The following is a 22,726-nucleotide window of genomic DNA, read 5'->3' on the forward strand; positions in this document are numbered from 1 at the left end:
CTCATACCATCTTCCATTTCTGCAACCCTCTCATTGTATGAAATCCCTTCTCATCACACCTGAGCTCTTGGGAAATAGTAGGTACTCTGAAATCAAGAACCACGAATCTTTGAATTACTGGATCTCTAGTAACACACACAATGGCGGGCACAGAGTAAAAACTTGGTACAGTGTGTGACCTGCTGTGAGTCAGGCACTCTGCTGTGAGCTTGCTGCTGTTATCTGAACCCAAAGGCAAACCAGAGACACATGGTTTTATTTTACAGAGGCTCAGGCCCAAGGCCATACCAATGGCAGGGAACAAAGCCAGCAGTCCCATTCCAAGTTTGCTGGCTCCAACCCACTTCGGGTTAGTAATGAAAACAACGATGATGGCAACAACAAAGATGATGGTAGAAATGATCATGGGTAACACATACTGAGGGTCTCCTATATCGCAAGAATTGTTCTAGCCATTTTGTGCTCTTGTTTTATAATACCATAAGATATATGATGTAATCTGTGATGGTAATAAATGGACTTGACTGGGCTACAGGGTGCCCAGACATTTGGTCAAACATTATTCCAGTTGTGCCTGTGAGTATGTTTCTGGATGAGATTAACATTTGATTTGGTAGAATGAAAAAAGGAGACTGCCCTCCCTAACGGGGAGGGGCTTCATCCATTCACTGAAGATCTGAGTAGAATAAAAAGGCGCAGTCAAAAGAAACTCTGCCTGCCTGACAGCTGAGCTGGGACACTGGTCTTTTCTTGCCTTTAAACGTGAACAGAAATATAGCTGTGGGTTTTGAGTCTGTTGGCTTTCAGACTGGAACTGTATCATTAGCTCTCCTGGGTCTCCAGCTTTGCTGATGGAAGATCTTGGGACTTCTCAGCCTCCATAATTAAATGAGCCAATTCCTTATAATAAATCTCTTTATATATTATATGTAACAGAATCAATAGGATGGACGGATGAACAGATGATAGGTAGAGATAGAGGAAAACTGAGAAACAGAATGGTTAGACAGACAAACAGACGACAGACAGAGAGAAGATAGATGGAGATAGAGGAAAACTGAGGAAAAGAATGGTAAGGCAATATACCCAAAGTCACATAGTTACTAAATGACAGAGATACTATCTGAACTCTGCCAGTCTGGGTCCATGCCTTCTCTTCCCAGCGAGTTGACTATACACCACCCAGATAACAGAGTATACTCTCTCTGGAGCCCTTGATGAAAAGCCCAGCCCGAGTCCAGAAGTACTAGCATGGAGCTGGGGGTTTACTGTAGGGAAAGCACCACCAGAGTCTGGTCCATGGCAGTTATCTCAGCATCACCAGTGGTTGTACGAATAGCAGCAAGATGGCCCTCGCTGGAAGACTGTCCTTTGGCATGACAGCCAGGAGAACAGGAAGGTGCTGAGAGTAAACCGTTCTGAGATACTAACAGTTTTGTAGTGAGCAGCAATTTAATAAGACACGAGGCAAGATTTAGTACTGAATGTGCTTGCTCTTAAGTCAGCAACAGCAGAAATCACTGCAGGTTGTACACCCGGTGAATGTTGAATGTGTTTGGGGAACGAGCGCTGTTGTGCAACGCCTCCCTCTGGAATCCCTTCTCTATATCATCCACTCCCTTCTCTGCCCTCGCTCCCCACCACCGACACCTTGGTAACAAATTTACGTAAGAGAAATATACAATTATCAAGGCCAACGAGAGTGCAAGGACCTAGAGAAGAGCCTCAGCCTCGGGCTCAGGCTACCCATGGGATTTATACTGTTCACATCCCCGGCTCCCACAGGCCCTGATCTGCCCCCAAGAAACAAGACAGATAGAAGAGAAAAATCCCATAGAGGTCACCCTGAGAACCCTTCCTTTGAGAATGAATCTGGTGTTTCACTGCTCTTCTAAGTTGCGCTGCCTATTAACTAAGGGATGGCCCGTTTAGGGACAGTTAGTGGTTGCCTGTAACTCCATGAGGAACGGAGGAAATTGAGAACCTAGCTCAGTAGAGGTTACTGTGTGCATAATGATAAGTTCCTCATTAGGACATGCAAGGATGAAGAAAAATATTGCCAAGCCAGCTAGGGCGGAGCTAAAAAGCTGAGAACTCATTCTAAAGCTCACCCCGGGATGCCACCCAACCCCATGTGCTTCCTACAGTGATGGCCTTCCCTTTTCTCCATCAAAAAGGGGGTGTGTGGCCTAGGAATCTGCATTTTAACAAACCACAGTTGATTCAGATCAACTTGTTCCCCTACTTTTCAACCAAGGTTGTTCATATTTCATTTCACTTCTTCAAGGTGATGAATGATGTTTGCTGAGGCTCCGTGTCCATTGGTTTCATTCTGAGGATTTTCAGGTGTACAGGGGGGGTGGAGCCACCAAGCACAGACCAATCCTAGCACTGTAAGCTCCTCACTCCAGAGATTTCCCTTGAGATGAGATGGGATGGAAACACAGTCAGTGGGAACCCACCCTAACCCACACACACAAGAAAAGGGCAACAGCTTCTGGTCAAGACAGTGACTGGGGTAACTGGCATAGGCTCTGGAGATGAGAAGAGAGTGCAGAGAGGTAGTGTGATGGTGACCTGGAAACCCTGGGCACTGGAAAGTGCTGAACAAATGCCAGGGGATATTAAACACAAAAGAAATCCCAGCCATCCTGCCTGAAATGCTGAACAAAGCACTTCCTGAAGGCATCTAGTAAAGCATGTGCAAATGCCTAAAAACAGGAATATGAGTGACATCAACCTGTAGTCAAACTTGCATCCCTAATACCCAAATTATAGAACCCAGTCATACTCCTTGGGATCATTTGGGGGACAGGGTTTTCTCTTTGGTATGATTAAGGCAAAGTCCTACAGCATTTCCCAAAGCAGATACAGGAATAGTGGCATCTGAATCAACTGTGGTTTTGTTAAAATGCAGATTCCTAGGTTACGCCCCCTGTCTGACCGAACTAGAATCCTAGGCACCAGACTCAGGCATATGTACTATAAACAAATTTGTTAGGTACTTTTTATTTCCACTAAAGTCTGGGAACACTGCTCTATAAAGTTCTGGAATCAGAACTGGGTTCTAATTCTAGCACTTAGGATTGAGGCAGCTTTCCAAGATGTGCCTTCATCTAAACCATGTTCCCTCTGAGAGCTGACTGTGGGTCTGGGAGACACATGTGCCAACAAAACTTCAGGAGAGAAAGAAATAACCATGATACCATAAAGCAAATACAGTAGAATGTGTGTCACACTCTCCTGAGTCTCGATTTTCTTAGCTATAAAATGAGGACCATCACAGCACAACCCCACCTGTTGTGAGGCTCAACCAAGAGACAAACATGCAGAGCAATTAATTAGCAGAGAATCTGGCACAGGATAAGTGCTCAAAAGATGATGAATTCTTTTACGGTAGTATTTATCAACTCATCTATCTATACAGAGTGCATAAAAATTCACTGAGAGTTCAAAAAAAATGCAGCAAGCCATGGCAAATTAAATCAGCCGACTCTCTTTCCTTGTGGGCACCTAAAGCTAACCCATCTAGAGGCATGTGGGTTGGGCTCAGGCAAACAAGTGGAGACTTGGTGTACAGCCGACCGGGCCCTGAGATGCTCCATATCCCTCCCTGTAAACTGGAGCTTAGGATTGGCTCTGTCTGACTGCCCTCTTTCCCCGGTGTACCCAATCCACTAACAAGCCACACAGGCATCACAACATACCCCCAAATCCAAACACTTCTCAGCATGTTCACTTGGCCTATCGTGGCCTAGACCAGCCATGCTTTGGTCTTGGGGACTATGGCGCCCTTCCCTTCCTGGTCTCCTGACCGCTTTTTTCCTTCCAGCCCAATGTTCTCTCCATACAGCAGATCCCTGCTCTGAGCCCATCAATGTAGGGTTGCCAGATTTAGCAAACAAAAATATAGGATGTCCAGTTACGTCCAAACCAAACAATTATCCATCGTTTATCTGAAATTCAAATTTAACAGGCTGTCTTCTATTTTATCTGGCAATCCCAATGCCAGTGGCTTCCCACTGCACTTGGAACAAAACTCAATCTCCTGGCTAGCATCTGTGAGGCCCCCAATCATGGATGCTGGCCTGACTCTCTGTTCTCATCTCTTCCTCCTTGTTGTCCCTTGAACATGCCAAGCTTGTTCTGTCTCGGGATCACTGCACTGGCTGCTCCCTCCATCTGGAATATTCTTCCCTCAGATCTCTTCTTGGTTTCCCACTCCAAGATGACCATCCTGCTCCAAGATGACCACCTCTTCTCTCTCTCTCTCTTTTTCCTTTTTTTTTTTTTTGTAGAGATGGAGTTCTGCCACATTACCCAGGCTGTTCTCAAACTCCTGGCTTCAGGCAATCCTCCCTCCTTGGCCTCCCCAAGTGTTAGGATTACAGGCATGTGCCACCGTGCATGGCCTCAAGCTGACCTCTTCAAAGAAGTCCTCTCTGACCTTCTAAAATCCTACTCTCCACCCAATGCCCCAGTCTCCATCTCTTTACCTTGCTGCCTTTTTTTTTTTTTTTTTTTAGTAATATTCATCACCAGCTGATAGAACTTGGTTCTTATCCATTTCTCTTACTGGAAGGTAAGTATTATGAGGGCAAAGACTGCATCTGCCTTGGTCACTAACATACCCCCAGGACTGAGAACAACAGGGAGCACAGAGTAGGTAAGAAGCAGACATTTGTTCAATGAGTGAAGGTTCCAGGAGGCATCGCGTGTTCTTGAGAGCCACACACGAAGCTGTGCCAGGCCGACACACCCCAGCAGGTGTTATTGACTTCTCAGTTAAGTCATGTGTTAGGGAAAGTGTGGAGAGATGGGAGGGGAAGAGGAGCACTTGGGACCAATGCACCCACTCACATGGAAGATGGAGGAGGTGGGAGGTGGGAAGAGAATCTGCCGTTCACCAGGTAGGCCTGATGCCAACCTGAGTGCTACCCACTTAAAAAGTAAAAATACCAAATACTAATATTTGTCCTATTCTTTATCTGATGGCGCCTCCATTCACCTTCTCTCTTGATGGTAAACATAATACAGTGTCACACCTACAGAGAACTTCCATATGCTTATTCCCTCCCTAGACCCACCACAACCTCACATGCAAGGTATTCCTGCCCTCATCTTCCTGGAGAGAAAGTCAAGGCTCAAAGAGTGAAGAAACTTATCCAAGATAATACAGCATGTAAATAACAATGTCAGGATTTAAATGCAGCAAAACGGAAGTAATGAAGTGCATCAACCCTGAAGCCAGGCTCCTTGGGATGAGATCCTACTCGAATGCTGTCTCTATCTCAATGTCCACCTATAAAGTAGAGGTGAGAAGAGTCCCTCCCCACAGAGCTGTGGTCAAAATTAAATGGGTGAGTACTAACTTGCTGGAAACAGTGCTAGCCCATAGGAAGCAGAAGGTAAGTGTTCATCATTTCTTTATGCTCAGATTGTCAGAGTCCAAATCCCCTGCAGTTTGCATTGTTTATTTTTTCTTTTTTTTTGAGACGGAGTTTCGCTCTTGTCACCCAGGCTGGAGTGCAATGGTGCGATCTCGGCTCACTGCAACCTCCACTTCCTGGGTTCAGGCAATTCTCCTGCCTCAGCCTCCTGAGTGGCTGGGATTATAGGCATGCGCCACCACGCCTGGCTAATTTTGTATTTTTAGTAGAGATGGGGTTTCTCCATGTTGGTCACGTTGGTCTTGAACTCCCGACCTCACGTGACCTGCCTGCCTTGGCCTCCTAAAGTGCTAGGATTACAGGTGTGAGCCACTGCACCCAGCCCTGCATTGTTTTGAACTCAGACTTCCAAAAGTCATGCACCTTCAGCCTACTCCCCTGGCTGTATCATCTTTTCTCTCCAGATCGTGGTCTCCTTTGCAAGTGGAGGGATGGTCATAAAGTCTCCCTCCCTTGCTGGTCTGGTCATTAAGCCTCCTATCCTGACCAACTGTGCTGTCCGTAATGTGTCTATTTCTGCCTCTTCTGATTGGCAGGGCACACTGATGGGTCCCAGGCGGCCCATTCCACCTCCCTAATTTTTCCACCACTCCTGAACCTCCTTCAGTGACTCCCCCCAGCACTGGCCCTAGATTTGAAAAGTTTTATGCCTTTCCTAAGCACACATGCAAATGTAAAAACACTACATGAAGCATTAAGCCCTGGTTTAGAGCTTCAGACCAGTAAATTAAAAGTTATAGTTCCCACAGTAACCATCTCTCTTCCTACTATGCCCATATTTAGAACTGCGTGCTACTGTAAGGCCTGACAAATTTATTGTCTCTCTCTCTCTCTCTCTCCCTCTCTCTCTCTCTGTGTGCGTGCACGTGCATGTGTGTATGTCAGGTTGGCTAAGTTTATGAGGAGTGCAAAATCTCAGAACTTTTCTGACTCTGGTGAGGTTAAATTCTCAGCAGCAGTGGGCGCTGTATGGTTGCTCGAGCAGGAAGAACTCCAGAGCACACCCGGATGAATGCCCAGGAAGCTGCATTCAGCGCATCTCTAGGGTTTGGTTTGGCCAGTATCGTGACAGATAAAACACAGAGAGACGAGACAGACGGCGGTGACCGAAGGGAAAAACCAAACAAGCAAGGGGCAGGGTTAGGGGAAGAGTGATTTGGGGAGCACAAAAGAAAGAGGCAAAAAGGAAATGGGTACTGGGAGGAAGGAATATATTGGGGACTCCAAGAAGTAGAAATGACACAAAGAAGAGATAGGCAAAATACTCAGAAGAAGGAAATGTAAAGTAAAGGGCGGAGGGAGGGGAGCGGCAGGGGGAAGAATTAAAATGGAGAGAACACCAGGCATGGTGGCTCACGCCTGTAATCCCAGCACTTTGGGAGGCCGAGGTAGGCAGATCACGAGGTCAGGGGTTCGAGACCAGCCTGGCCAGCATGGTGAAAACCCATCTCTACTAAAGATACAAAAAATTAGCCAAGCGTGGTGGTGCATGCCTGTAATCCCAGCTACCTGGGAGGCTGAGGCAGGAGAATCTCTTGAAGCTGGGAGGCAGAGGGTGCAGTGAGCCGAGATCGTGCCATTGCACTCCACCCTGAGTGACAGGGTGAGACTGTCTCCAAAAAAAAAAAAAAAGGAGGGAAAATTTATACAAATAACTAATCTTGTAGATACTTATGATGTACACCTTTCACATTACACATGACAGAGCCTTCACTCCTACATGATCACTAGATGTCTGTCCTCCATCCCTCCCGTGCTAGCTGTTTCCATGGGGAGTCTCCACGGACGGGTATGAAGGGTAGGAGAGGGTACTCTGCGGCCAGGCTGCCCTGGGTTGCCTGGGGCAAAAGAAAAAGGCAGAAAGGAAATGGAAACAGGAAGAGGGAAAATGGAACCCAAAAGGTAGAAATGACAAAAAGAAAGAAGAGTTAGGCAAGATGATGTGACAGCTAAGTGAACTTCAACAAGTTGGTTAATGATCCTACGCCTCAGTTTTCTCCTTTATAAACTGAAGATAATGGCCCTCATCTCATGGGCTGTCCTCAGGACTAAGTGTACTCATGAAGCACCAGTAAGTGCTATGTGAATGTAAAGATTGTAAACGTTTGTCATTCCGCCCTCCCACAAACCCCAGAAATAGGTATCTACATCCCCAGGTGAGGCTGGAGGAAGCCTGACCTGAGTTACTCTCCCAAAGATCAACAGGAGGTGGAATTCCAACACACCTAATGCTCCTTCTACCAGAGACCGGGGAAAAGGAGGGAGGGAAGTGTGGAAAACAGGGAAGAAAAGAAAGGGAGAAGGACCTTTCCCTGTAGGGTGAGGGCAGAGAGAGTGAGAAGGCAAAGAGATCAGAGTAGAGAAAAAAAAAAAAAAGAATGGGAAGAGATATCCTGAGGTCCCTTGACAGAGGCAGCCAAGGTGGAGGCTGGCTTGGGGGCCATCTCCATCTGACATCAGGGGCCCTGCTAGCTGGTGAGACTGGCACTTGATGTTGCAGGCTGCCAACTCCCTGGCAACTTCCTGCTGTTCCGCACACATGCCTGTCCATCCCTCCACCCACACCTTTCCATGGTTCCATCCATCACCCTCACAGTCTCATCCAGTACCACAGAACCACTGCCACAACGCAGAGCAGGCGCTCATGTGGACCTTGTCATGGCGCCTCCACAACAAGTCTGCCAGTTCTTTCCTAACTCTGGAGCCTACACCAGGGCTGGCAGGGCACCAGACCCTAAGTCCTCATCTCCAGGGGAAACCCAGGTTGACTGGGCAGCCCATGGAACAAATCAACCTTTGGCTTGAGAGCAGTGCAAATTTGCTATGGATGTCATTGAAAGAAATAAATATAGAAATCCCAGAATGGCTCTGGGCAACTGTTTTCCAAAGTCCAGCCACGCTCTGTTAGCAGATGTGGAGGCAGCCACAACTGCAAAATGTTAATCCAATTGACATTTTGAGGGAGGGAGGAGAGAGGGAGGGAGGAGGAGGAGAAGAGGCTTACTGGTCAGGAGAAATGGTTTCGGCCATTTCTAAAAGATAGGAAGGAGGAGGGAATTAAAAATAGATTTGTTGCTGCCTTAACGCTACAAGCCATGCACACGACATTGATCCCAGAGAGAATAAGCACGGCAGAGGATCAGATGCAGCAGTACCAGTGGGCTCATTTCTCACCGGCAAATATTGACTGCGCAGTAAGAAACTCAAGACTGGAATACGGCTCCTCATGGGACAGGAAACAAGTCAGTCAGCAAGCAAAACGCATGCCTCTCTGCTCACATCCATATATCTCTACACAGGTTCAGACATAAAAATCTGCTAAGCCCCATTAATCTAAGATTCGCAGCATGTCCTGGGCCATCATGGCTGATTTCTAACAAGCATTTGCAAAGGCCATGACTCCACTTAACAATTAGCCTCCTCCTACTGTCTGGGTCAGATCCTTCAGTGGGTCTCACAGGAAGACAATGGGAGACCCACATGGAACTTAGAACAGCCTTGGCCTAGGAGAGGTGGCCTCTCATCCTCTCTAGGCAGCTCCTTGGACTATAGGAGAGCAGTTCTCTTCCTCTCTCCACCCCCATATTTCTTTTCTCCTAAGTGAAAAGGGTTACAGTATCTTGAATAGACCTTAGAGAAAAGCATCTCCCTCATTATGTCACTGAATTGTTTCTGAAAATAAAATGTTTTGTGCCAAAAGGCCACCATGGAACCAATCTCCTATTATTTTAAGTAGGACAAATTATAATTAAAATTATAAATTACAATTAAAAATTAAAATTTATTGTATGCTAAGCAAACTGCCCACTTCCCTTTCCAATCAATGTCCAAAATAGAAAAGAAAGTACCATTAGATACTTGTATGTAAATGACAACTTCTCTTGTTAGGATACAAAATGCTTAAAACACTGCTTCCTGATCTCAAAACTATATATGCAGCCATCAGCCAATAGAGGCTATGCGTGCAGTAACACGGCCTTTCCCAATAACAACAACTTTTATCTTATTTTATTTTATTTTATTTTAACGAAGTTTTGCTCTGTCACCCAGGCTGGAGTGCAAATGGCACGATCTCAGCTCACTGCAACCTCCGCCTCCTGGGTTCAAGTGTTTCTCCTGCCTCAGCCTCCCGAGTAGATGGGAGTCCAGGCACCCGTCATCACACCTGGCTAATTTTTGTAGTTTTAGTAGAGATGGGGTTTCACCATGTTGGCTAGGCTGGTCATGAACTCCTGACCGCAGGTGATCTGCCCGCCTTGGCCTCCCAAAGTGCTGGGATTACAGGCATGAGCCACTGTACCTGGCCGACGGCACCATTTTAGACCCTGATTATCCTCTTGTTGATGCTTAAGGTTTTCAAAATGTGTATATATCATTCTGACGTTCTACCAATTGTATCAGTCCTGTAACTCAGTATTTATCACACACATCATTTTGCTAAAAGTATTGTATTAATTTTTACAATGTAAGTATAAATTCTCTGTATGTAAACATCACTCCAAAAATATGACATATGTCCTTTTTATGAAGTTTAGGTATTTAAAAAAAAAAAAGGCAGAGAACTACCGTTCAAACCTGCAATCCCATTCCTGAGTATATACCCAAAAGAATATAAATCATTCTATTATAAAGACATATGCACACATATGTTCACTGCAGCACTATTCACAATAGCAAAGACATGGAGCCAACCTAAATGTACATCAACAGTGGACTGGATAAAGAAAATGTGGTGCATATACACCATGGAATACTATGTGGCCACAAAAAAGAATGAAATCATCTCCTCTACAGCAACCTGGATGGAACTGGAGGCCATTATCCTAGGCAAATTGACGGAAGAACAGAAAACCAAATACCACATGTTTTCACTTACAAGTGAGAGCTAAACTATGGTTCGCAAAGGCAGAAAGAGCAGTACAATGGACACTGGAGACTCAGAAGCGGGAAGGCTCGGGGAAGTGAGAGCCAAAACACTACCTGCTGGGTACAATGTACACTACTTGGGTGACAGATCCACTAAAATCTCAGACTTAACCACTACACAATTTATTTTTGTACCCCAAAACCACCTATAACCTTAAAGCTACTGAAATAAAAAAAAAAAGAATAGAAAAAGAAAAGAAAGAAAAAGAAAGTAAGAGAGAGAAAGGGAGGAGGGAAGGAAGGGAAGGAAGGCAAGGAAGACAAGGAAGGCAAGGAAGGGAAGGAAAGGAGATTATTTATTTATTTATTTTGGAGACAGAGTCTCGCTCTGTCATCCAGGCTGCAGTGCAATGGCGTGATCTCGGCTAACTGCAACCTCCGCCTCCTGGATTCAAGCAATTCTCGTGCCTCAGCCCCCCGAGTAGCTGGGATTACAGGTGTCCACCACCACGCCCGGCTAATTTTTGTATTTTTAGTAGACACGGGGTTTCACCATGTTGCCCAGGCTGGTCTTGAACTCCTGAGCTCAGGCAATACGCCTGCGTCGGCCTCCTAAAGGGCTAGGATTACAGGCATGAGCCACCGTACCCAGCCAGATCATGTTTTTTTAAAAAACCAAGGGGCAGCAGGATTATTAACAATAGGCAAAGTGGAAAAAACACAAATGTCCGTCTACAGATGAATGGGTAAACACACTGTGATATGTACATACAATGGAATACTACTCCGCCTTCACAAGAAAGGAAATTCTAACACATACTACAACATACCTGAACCTTGAAGACATTGTGCTAAGTGAAACAAGCCAGACACAAAGGGACAAATCTATAATTCCATATAGAGGAAGGATCTAGAGTAGTCAAACTCACAGAAACAGAAATACAGGTCACCAGGGGCCAAAGGTGGGGGACGGGGGTGAGTAATGGGGAGTTATTTTTTCATCAATATAGACTTTCTGTTTGAGGTGATGAAACCATCCTGGAGATGGGTGGTGAAAACAGATGCACAACACTGTGACTGTGCTTAATGTCACTGAAGTGTACACTTAAAAATGGTTAGAATGGTACATTTTGTGTTATGTATATTTTACCAAATTGAAACAAACAAACAAGACTCATTCTACTATGAAAACCGCAACTCATGGCTGGGCACGGTGGCTCACACCTGTGATCCCAGCACTTTGGGAGGCCGAGGTGGGCGGATCACGAGGTCAGGAGTTCAAGACCAGCCTGGCCAACATGGTGAAACCCCAACTCTGCTAAAGATGCAGAAGGTTGCCCGGGTGTGGTGGCGCATGCCTGTGGTCCCAGCTGCTTGGGAGGCTGAGGCAGGAGAATCACTGGAACCTGGGAGGCAGAGGCTGCAGTGAGCTGAGATTACACCATTGCATTCCAGCCTAGGCGACAGGGTGAGACTCCATCTCTATTTAAAAAAAAAAAAAAAGGAAAAGAAAAACAAAGAAAAGAAAAAGGAAAAGAAAAGAAAAGCTCAACCCAGAAGCATGCTGTAGGGTGTGCCTATGCATCGTGATAGACTTTATATGCTAAGTCTTAGGTTGCCCTGCAACCCAGGTGTAGCCAGTGACCATTTTACTCAGGGGCTCACCCTGGAGGAAGGAGCAGTATCTGCTCACAGTATTTGAGGCCCGATACAGTCCTGAGGTGGCTCCCTCTGTTACCACTGTCTTGATCGAGTGAATTCTGGCATCAGTTTTTCCTGGTGACATTAGCAGCATGTCAAATGACATGTTAGATGTTAGGAAAGGGCTCTCATTGGTAAGATAAAAGTGCTATCAACAATGTGGACTGGCTACAGTTTATCAGAGATACTTGCCACTTTTTCATAACACAGAATGAAAATCTGGAGAGGCTGACATCAACATTCTTAGTGATGCTGTCTAAGGGGTGATCCACAGCTAGCCTGTTTCCAGCTGCTGCTTAGAAGAAACTCTGTTTGCCTAATGCCAACTATGAGGGTGACAGCAATGGTCCCTGTCACAGTGTCACGCTTGCCTCTAGTGAACCTTTCTATAAGAGAGTGGTCAGAGCATTTGAAAGGACAGAGGGCAGAAACATATCTTTACTGTTGGCTGAATCATTGTGTGCCTACTAATGAATGTTTGATCAATAAATGTCTTTCTGTGTGGCAGAATCTGGTGGAATAATTTTTTTTTTCATCACAATATGTTAGTGAAGTTCTAGTTTGAGGTTCTTTCATCTTCAACTTTTTGGCCACTACTATTACCTACAAATTCAGCTAAGAGTTGTCCATGACCAAATTGATTTAGGTAAATTCACACACTCACATATACACACACACGGAGAGAGAGAGAGGGAGAGATAGGAGGGGGAAGGGAGAGAGAGGAGAGAATGAAAAAAATAGGATCAGGTAGTCCCCTAGTCTCTTCCAACTACAAAAGTTTGCATTGAACCTTACCTAAGAGATGACTAGTGGTCGCGTTTGCATGGCCAGCACTGACTTTGGGGGGGGGCACGAGCAAGGATGAGGAGATTAGAGAATGAGACTTTGGGCTTATCTTTACAAAGTAAAAGAAATAAATTGCTTACCGAGCATCTTTAGTGAATACTGTATCCAGACCATATCCCCAATCCCAGTTATTTCAGTCCCCTAAGATTTTAATTTTGTGCACTCTCTATTCAATTCAGCAAAAATCACCCTTGTCCCATAAAGCAATGATCAGATAGCTGCAGTGATTTTCTTTTTTATTTTTTTTGAGACAGAGTCTCACTCTGTCTCCCAGGCTGGAGCACAGTGGCACGACCTCGGCTCACTACAACTCTGCCTCCCGGGTTTGAGCAATTCTCGTGCCTCAGTTTCCTGAGTAGCTAGGATTACAAGCGCGTGCCACCATACCCGGCTAATTTTTCTATTTTTAGTAGAGACGGGGTTTCACCACGTTGGCCAGGCTGGTCTCAAATTCCTGACCTCAAGGGATCCACCCACCTCAGCCTCCCAAAGTGTTAGAATTACAGGAGTGAGCCACAGCACCCAGCCGTGATTTTCTTGACAAACAACTGCCACCTGATGCAGATGAAGCATGAAATCACATCCTATATGATTTTATTTTCAGATTTTTCCCTAAGATTTTATTATGAAAAATTCCAAACACACAGTAAAGTTGAAAGAATTTTACAATGAACATATATATAGCTGCACCTATAATGTACCATGACCCTCTCACCATATTTGCTTTTATCATTTATCCTTCTACCCATCCGTCAACACATCTTTGGTTTTTTTTAATGCATTTCAAAACAGTAAGACAGTCAGCAGCACATTACTTCCTAGGCATTTTAATATGTATATCATTAGCCAGGTTCAATAGTGTTTATGGGATTTTTCCCCCACCTTCAAGGTAAAAGTTACATACAATGAAATGCACAAACCACTGGGCAAATTTTGACAGTGCATACTCCTACGTAACCCAAACACTTTTCAAGATGCAGAAAGTTCTGGAGTGATGAGGAAGTTCCCTCAAGCTCCTCCTTTGACAATATCTGCATCCTCCCACCATAGGCAATCCCTTCTTGATTAAGCTTAGTTACAGACTGGTTCTTCCTGTCCCCAAACTCAATCTATTAGGAATCCTGAAGTACACACTCTTTGAGTAAGCTTTCTCTCATAGCTTTCTCTCAAGTTTCTGCAATTCATTCAAGTTGTTTCATGTACTGCTAATCTGTTTTTACTTACTGCTTGGTGAGTGGCATACCATAATATTAACAGAACACAAATTATTTTTCTATTCTCTCAGTGATGAATACCTGGGCTGTTTTTGCAATAACAGCTTCATAGTCCAGCGATAACTACAACTGCAATGGAAGGGTCAGAGGTAGATATCTATTCAGTATTTTTTTTTTTTTTTTTTTTTTTGAGACAGAGTCTCAGTCTATTGCCCAGGCTGGAGTACAATGGCGCGATCTCGGTTCAATGCAACCTCTGCCTCCCAGGTTGAAGCCACTCTCCTGCCTCAGTCTCCTGAGTAGCTAGGACTACAGGCGTACATCACCACACCCAGCTAACTTTTTATATTTTTAAAAGAGACAAGGTTTCACTATGTGGGCCGGATGGTCTCGAACTCCTGACCTCAAGCAATCTGCCCACCTCGGCCTCCCAAAGTGCTAGGATTACAGACCTATCTATTCAGTTTTATAGGAAATCACCAGACCTTTCTTTAAAGGGGATGAACCATTTATATTCCCACCAGTAATGTGTGAGAGTTACAGTTGCAACACATCCTTACCAACATCTGATGTTGTTAGTTTTGTTTTATTTTAATTTTAGCCACGCTGGTGGGTTTGAAATGGCATCTCATTGTGGTTTTTCCTGCTTCCTGTGAGTTACTTGAACATTTTTTAGAATTCCATTGTAATTTACCTACGGTGGTTTTTAATGCATCTCTTTGTATAGCTTTTTGAACAGTTGCTCTAGATATTACATTACATATGCATAATTTATCAAAGTCTACTGGGGCTGACATTTTACCAGTTCGAGTGAACTGCAGCACACTTAACTCCTATTGTATCCCTTTATCCTCTCTCATTTACAGTAGGATGGCCTTAAATACTTCCCTTACATACATCAAAAGCCACATTAGACATTTTCCAAACTCCTTTACAACTTGGACTCTGTTGTGAAACTCAGTTTCCACCAAGCACACACACCTGCATGAGATGACAGAGGCAAAAATGAACGTCAGGAGGTAGAGGATGCTCTTGGGCCTGCTTCTGCTGTTTTCTGGCAAGCATGAGCAAGGGATGTTATTTTGCTTTTGAGGTAGCTGTTGTTAGAGCTCTGAGTCCGGTCCCAAACTTCTCAAGTATCAAAAAGTATGGTTCTCATCCTGCTCACACAGTTCTCAGCAGACACGGCAGGGTCCCTAAGGGAGCAGCCGCCCCGTGGCTTCTTAACCACAGTTCCCTTGGTGGTCTGGTTTGATACGGTTCTCGCCTGTGCCTCTAGCCTCTCTTAGGATTCTGCAAGGCACTTAAGAATAGCAATACACTGGCCAGGCGCAGTGGCTCCTGCCTATAATCCCAGCACTTTGGGAGGCCAAGGCGGGCGGACCACGAGGTCAGGAGATGGAGACCAGCCTGACCAACAGGGCACTATAGCCTGGCAACAGAGCGAGACTCTGTCTCAAAAAAAAAAAAAAGAAAAAAGAAATACATCTTTTTCTGTTGAAGCTCATGCATCCTCTTGTCTGTAACTGAACTCTAATGGTTATAGTCCCACAGCTAATTACTGGCAGAGCTGGTATCAAAACTCAGATCTCCGTTCTTTCTTCTGCAGTGCGCTACAGAGTCTTTCTCTCCACAATGCTCTTCAAAGAAGAAAGAGTTGAAAGTCCCACATTCTATTTTGAGAACACACACTGGGAATGAAATGTTTGTATTTCTCTGTTACATCCTTTTCACCCTACATGTGTGGTTATCTTTGCCTGGGTGAGTTAAACCACTGCTCAGGAATGAGACACTGTGGGTGTTTCTTAGGCAGCACAATGGTGACAGCAATGAGCATATTTTTCTCCCGTGCCTTGCTACTGGGCTAGATTAATCAATATATTTGTTTCTTAAAAGATTCAACTCACTGCAATAAACAGAGAAGGATGTAATCTGCAGTGGCTTCTCACACTTCATTGCATGTGGACAAACCCTTATCTTATTTATTATTCATTTTTTAAGACGGAGTCTCACTCACTCTGTCACCCAGGCTGGAGTGCAGTGCAGTGCAGTGGTGCAATCTCTGCTCACTGCAACCTCTGTCTCCCAGGTTCGAGTGATTCTCTTGCCTCAGTTCCCCAAGTAGCTGTGAGTACAGAAGCACGCCACCATGCTCGGCTAATTTTTGTATTTTTTTGTAGAGATGGGATTTCACCATGTTGGCCAGGCTGGTCTTGAACTCCTGGCCTCAAGCGATCCACCCGCCTCAGCCTCCCAAAGTGATGAGATTATAAACGTGAGCCACTGCGCCCAGCCAATAAACCCTTAGCTTGGAACTCAAAAAGATCTGGATGGACATTTCAGCTCAGCTACATCCCAGGTAGGGCCATTGATTGAACCTTTACTGAGCTTCCACTCATCCAGCCCAGCTGGCTTCCTTGCTGATCTTCCAACAAGACAAGCACACTCCTGCCACAGGACCTTCACACGTGCAATGTCCACTGGATGGAATCTGCATCCTCTTGATATTTGTGTGCTGTGCACCCTGACTTCACTCTAGTGTCTGCTCAAAAAGCTTTCCGTAACACCCTGCTCCCCTGACTTACCTTTTCCCCCATAACACTCAAATGTCTCAATCTTACATACATACCTATTTCTTCACTGATTATCCCCTGTGACCGGCACATAGTAGGAACTCCATAAATCTTTCAGGAGTGAATGAATGTCTGCCTGCAAGTTTGACAGAGACTCGGGGTCCTCCTCTGTAGGCTGACCTCCCAAAGCTGACCTTGAACAACTGCTGTAAATATGAACTGAGACTGGTTACATTAAAACCCACGATCCTGAAAACATGTGCTCAGCATGTAGTGAGCATTTTACAAGTTTCATGGTTTCTAAGAAAAACTGTTTTTCACATTCTAGCATCTCTGAAGTTGAGAAAGTTTGAGCAATCACTGGAGATCACAGAGCAGAGGTTGACACAGTTGTTCCCACTAATGCCTCTTCGCAGAATGGGTGTCAGAGGCTTCAGTGAAAATCCCAGAGACAATGAAGGGAGTCACTCTTTTAACCACTATGAACCAAATGGTTGTGGGAAGAGGCAGGAAGAAATGGAGAACCAGATGTGTTTAGCAACATTCCTAGAAGCAGAGCCAGGAGGAGGCCAGCTCCACAGAACTGCAAAGTGGATTAAGCGTCGTCTTCACAGGATTCTCATAAGAAATGCTGCATGCTCACAATGACGCAGAGGACAGCACAATATAGACAGATGCAGGAGACAGCACTGAGTTGCAAAATGGATTTTGAAGGGTGAGACTCCAAGAGAAGAAGCTTTTGCAATATCTGAGCCAATATATTTGCCTATACTTTCCTTTATATGTATGCATAGCAATAAAACATGGCAAAAACCCAAGTCTAAAATAGTTCTTTCAATAAGCATAAAAGAAAGATTCAAAGCGATTAAAAAAAAAATTGTGCCATGATTTAATTAAAAGATTTCTTGGCTTTACATAAAATAATGCCATGTCTTACACTCAGCAGCATCTAAGGTTAGGTGAATTTGTTTGAAAAAAAAAAAAACTGAAAAACAAGACTTCAAAGCACTCTTGACCCCAGACACTTCTCTACTGGTTCATCCATTGACCTAATTTCCCTGTATTTAATTCCCATGTCTATTTTCAAGACTGACTTACATTGCAGATTCCAAAACAACCACTGACTTACATTGCAGGTTCCAATGTACCTACTGTCCTTAACGTGTACATAGATTTGTTGCCTTCTCTTCAGGGGCATGAGATTTGTTGCCTCCAGGAAAGGCATGTATTCCTTAAGGACAGTGGTTCTCAAAGGGTTGTCCTGGGACCAGCAGCATCAGCATCACCTAGACAGTAGTTCGAAATGCACATCTGCCGGGCGCGGTGGCTCACGCCTGTAATCCCAGCACTTTTGGTGGCCGAGGCGGGTGGATCACGAGGTCAGGAGATTGAGACCATCCTGGCTAACACACTGAAACCACGTCTCTACTAGAAATACAAAAACATAGCCAGGCATGGTGGTAGGTGCTTGTAGTCCCAGCTACTTGGGAGGCTGAGGCAGGAGAATGGCATGAACCCGGGACACAGAACTTGCAGTGAGCCGAGATCGCACCACTGCACTCCAGCCTGGGCAACAGAGCGAGACTCTGTCTCAAAAAAAAAAACCAAAAAAAAGAAATGCACATTCTGAGGCCTCCCAAGACCTGCTAATTCAGACATTGGAGGAGAAGAAGGGTGTTCCAACAAGTCTTTCAGGTCATTATGATTCATGCTATAGAGTTTGAGAATCGCTGCTCCAGGAAAAACACCCAGTACCATCTACCATCAACTTGACCACTCAAGTGTCACCACTCATTGAAGCTTAACTAACATGTCCAGAGAATTAACTGTGCACCAGGCACTATGTGGAAGGCTGAATGCTGCCTCACAATCCAAAGTGGTATGTGTGTAAATGACTAAATAAAATACAAAAATGGGATGACGTGAGGGCTGGCGGGGGTGCCAGAACCATGTTCTGTTCAGGGGAATAGAGGACTGATTCTGATCCAAGAGTTCCGGTGGACTTCATCTCTGAATTTTATAGGTGAAGAAGCTGTTCAGAGTCCACTGTGGTGCTCTCTTATCGATGGATAAGTCCCTCTCCCCCAAATGCTGGTGGCCTGGAGGCGGTGTCTGAGCTGGCCTTGAAGAGTGAGTAGTAAACCCACAGGTAGGCAGAGGTCTTGAAGGACATTCCGAGTAGGGGGAAAAACAGAAACAAAAGTAGGGAAGTGTGAAAGTAATTATTTTGTTCAGGGAAGAGTGGGTAGCAATCTGCAGTAGTTTAGGTACCTTTTAAGCTTGTAGAAAAGGCTGACGAGTGAGAGATGGGGAGGGACAGGAGAGTGTAGCCTGAGAGTGGATTTCCACATCCATGGTCTGACGTGAGCAGCTGGCAGTGAGGACAAAGATGTTGACAGCAGTGTTTCTCACCCTGTAAGAGGAACATGGGATTTCCTGGAATCTCGTTAAACTGCGGGATCTGATTCATAATCTTGGGATGGGCCTGCAGTTATGTCTTTTTGAGCAGCTCCAAGGTGATGCTGGGATCACATTCGGAGTGGTGAATGCAGGTGCTATAGGGAGAGTGCATGAAGATGCTTGGAAATGATGCCTTTACATTGCTGTCAGGATACATGGTTGGGTGGGCCCATGATGGTGTTTTCAGAAGAATGGCAATAGATGGAAAGGAAAACGGGAACTGGGGGCAAAAGTTTTTTATAAAGCGAAGGCGGAACATGGAGTTCTGCAGACGAAAACGAGGTTGTTGGAAACAGAACCGTGCATCCACCGCAATTAGTCTCGGCAGTGTGTGACAATAAGTTCCTGATAACGGTGGCTTAAACCAGAGGGACTTTTATGTCTCTCTCACATCCAGAAAGTCAGTAAGTTGGTAGTGCAGGGTGGAATGTGATTTAACAGCGCCATTGGCTTCCCAGGATCCCATCATTCTGCTTTGCCATCCTCAGCTGTAGGTTGAGGCCCCTCAGTGTCCAATATCATGCTAGAGCATCAACATCCTTGTTGCAGGCTGGCAGCCAAAAGTAGTGGAAGAGAAAGCCAAAGATGGGGATGGATCTCAACAGCAAAAGTCATTGTAAGTGGCTTCCCTGAAGTTCCATGGCTATGTCCAGCTGCCACAGGGGCAGGGAGACATAGTCATTTCTCTGGCTGTTTTGCTCTCCTGAATGTAAGCAGAGGTCTGTTCCTAAGCAGAAAAGGGACAATGGATATAGGGAGGCAACGTGGCAGTCCTTGCTGCAAGTGGAATCCATGGTGACAACTCAAAAGGGGGAGGGCACAGTGAAGTAATCAGATTCTTAGGGGATACTTGAGTGTCAGCCTCTTGTGCTCACGGGTGTCTAAATCGACTTGTGTCTTGTGATTTCGCTAGTTCATTAGTGTGAGTGTTCCTCTCCTCTGTCATAAAAAACCTGTCCCAATCCTTCTCATCTGCAAGAGCCAGTTCCACTGCCATCTCCTCCAATAATGGTGGCTGCATTTCACAGGGTTGTTCTAAGAAGTCAAGGAGATAAAGCACTTGGAACAATGGTTGGCACATATTATGCGCTGGGCACATAATAATCACTTAACAAATGCTAGATATGAATTATATGCACCAAGACCCAGTATGGGTGCAGACACACAGTAGGCACTCAATGTGCATTGGCTGAATCTAATCTGTAGCTTCTGGACTGACCTCTGTGCCTTAGTTTTTTTCCTGTGGCTCATGTGTCCACCACACCTACCATTCTCCAAGGCCCAGCCAAAAGCCAGAATCTAGCCCCAACAGGGACATTATTTAGATGAAAGAACATTTTTCGACAGCCATCCTAGTTTTCAGGGCCTTGCCAAGAAATAGAAAAGAAAAGCAATATAAATGTTAAAAGGAAATTGTCTATTCACTTTTACTTAGGCTAATCTACGGCAGACCAAGAAAGAGGGAATTAGACAGCCGGTGGGACAGGAAAACACAGGACCTTGACAGGCTGAAGCCCAACAGACTGTAGTTTCCAGCAGGAAATGTAATTCCAGGCCAATAACGAAGGCTACATGGAAATCGGGACAAAGGGTTTCTCCTTGGGATGCCTGGATGCCTCTATGGTGTGAGATGAGGTTCCTACGGTGGTCCCTGTTTTCCTGGGCATCCATCAAATTAGTGCCTACTATATGCAGCCACAGGTCTGACTGGTAGGGACAAAAAGGTGATTATAGCAGCTCCTGTCCCCAAGGACCACAGAGGCAAGAAAAATAAACCAATAACTACAATACAGTGTGAAGTAAATGTTACTAGATGTGCAGGCTCAAGATATTAGATAAGCAAGGAAGAGGGGCAGATTGCCAGAACAACAGAGCAGGAGAAAGATTAGGTACAAAGTCGTCCTCTTGTAGAACAGAAGACCCTGAGGCGGGGTTCTAAAAGGTGAATAGAAGTTACCCTGGCAAAGAAGGCAGGAAAAGGTGAGACCACCAGGTACAAAGACTAGAGAGCATGAGTTCATGTCCTTTCCAGGGACACTGATGAAGCTCAAAACCATCATCCTCAACAAACTAACACAGGAACAGAAAACCAAACACTGCATTTTCTCACTCATAAATAGGAGTTGAACAATGAGAACACATGGATACAGGGTGAGGAACATCACACACCAGGGCCTAGCTGGTGGGGGGAAGGGTTGGAGGGAAAGGGGAGGGAGAGCATTAGAACAAATACCTAATGCATGCGGGGCTTAAAACCTAGATGACGGGCTGACAGGTGCAGCAAACCACCATGGCACATGTATACCTATGTAACAAACATGCACGTTCAGGTCATGTATCCCAGAACTTAAAGTGAAAAAAAAGAAAAAAAAAGACTAGAGAGATACATCATGATAGGCTAAATAATGCCTCCCAAAGATGACCACCTGATAATTCCTGAAATTTGTGAGTATCACATTACATAACAAAAAAAGGACTTTGTAGGTATGATTAAAGACCTTGAGGTGGAAAATGATCCCAGATTATCCTGCTGGGCCTGATATAATCACAAAGGTCCTTGTAAGAGAGATGCAGGAAGAGTCAGCGTCAGAGGGAATGTTGGTGTGATAATGGAAGCAGAAAGTGGTGTGATTCATTTGCAGAGGATGGGGCCACAAGCCAAGGGATGCATGTGGCTGCTAGAAGCTGAAAAAGGCAAGGGGATGGGATTCTCCCTCAGAGCTTCCAGAAGAAAACAGCCCTATGGACACCCTGAATTTAGTTCAGTGAGACTGATTTTGGACTTCTGACCTCCAGAACTATAAAAGAGTAAATCTGTATTATTTTAAGCCATTAAGTTTATGGTGATTTGATACAGTGGCAACAGAAAACTAACATACACATGTTAAGGGTGTGTCTTCCAGAATGTTAAGGAAGAACATCAGAAAACTGAATCAGAGGAGGCAGGCTCAGGCCAAGTCATGGAAGGATCTGTGCACCAGCCTGAGTTTAAGTTTTATCCTCAATGCGGAGCGTCCACTAAAGCGTCTTAGGAGAGGGATACTAAAGTGCTGACTCATCAAATTTCTGGATCTTAAATCTTAGCAATGACCACATGTCTAATTCTCCATTTTATTGACTCATTTCTTTTATTATAGACTGTAATGACTGTATAAAACAAAGGAATAACCTAATGGAATATGGAAGGCTATTTCATCTCTCCAAATTCCACTCTAATATTCTTGAAGATGCATACACGTATCTGCAGGGCTGTGATCCAGTATAAGCATGGGTGTGCAGACAGGGAGACTTACTGGAAATTGGGGATTTCTCCCCAGAATCCTGGCCTGATGACTGCTGTATGGCTACAAAGATCTTGTTCAAATGTCCCACACTGCCTCAACTCCAGGAACAGGATAGGCAACCCATGTTCACTGAGTGCTCTCTTAGGGCCAGAAGCTTTGTGAACGTCCTATCATTGAGCTCTCCACGATCCTCCTGGGCAGTACCCTCAGCTGCCAGGAGTCTCTTGTAACTGAGCCTGATTCCCTGAGCACTGCTGTTGCAAGGCACGACACCCATCAGTGAAGCCTGGAAAAGATGATAATCCACCTACACATGGTCCCTACCTACCTCT

General features: G+C 45.0%; 1 protein-coding gene across 4 annotated transcripts in view; it reads right to left on the reverse strand.

Annotated features, from left to right (window-relative positions):
• The window catches only part of LARGE1 (LARGE xylosyl- and glucuronyltransferase 1), a 645,964-nt gene that overhangs the window by 404,323 nt on the left and 218,915 nt on the right, over positions 1-22,726 (reverse strand). The window lies entirely within an intron of this gene.

The sequence above is a fragment of the Trachypithecus francoisi genome, unplaced genomic scaffold (assembly GCF_009764315.1).
Source record: "Trachypithecus francoisi isolate TF-2019V2 unplaced genomic scaffold, Tfra_2.0 Lachesis_group14, whole genome shotgun sequence".
In the NCBI taxonomy this organism is placed as follows: Eukaryota; Metazoa; Chordata; class Mammalia; order Primates; family Cercopithecidae; genus Trachypithecus; species Trachypithecus francoisi.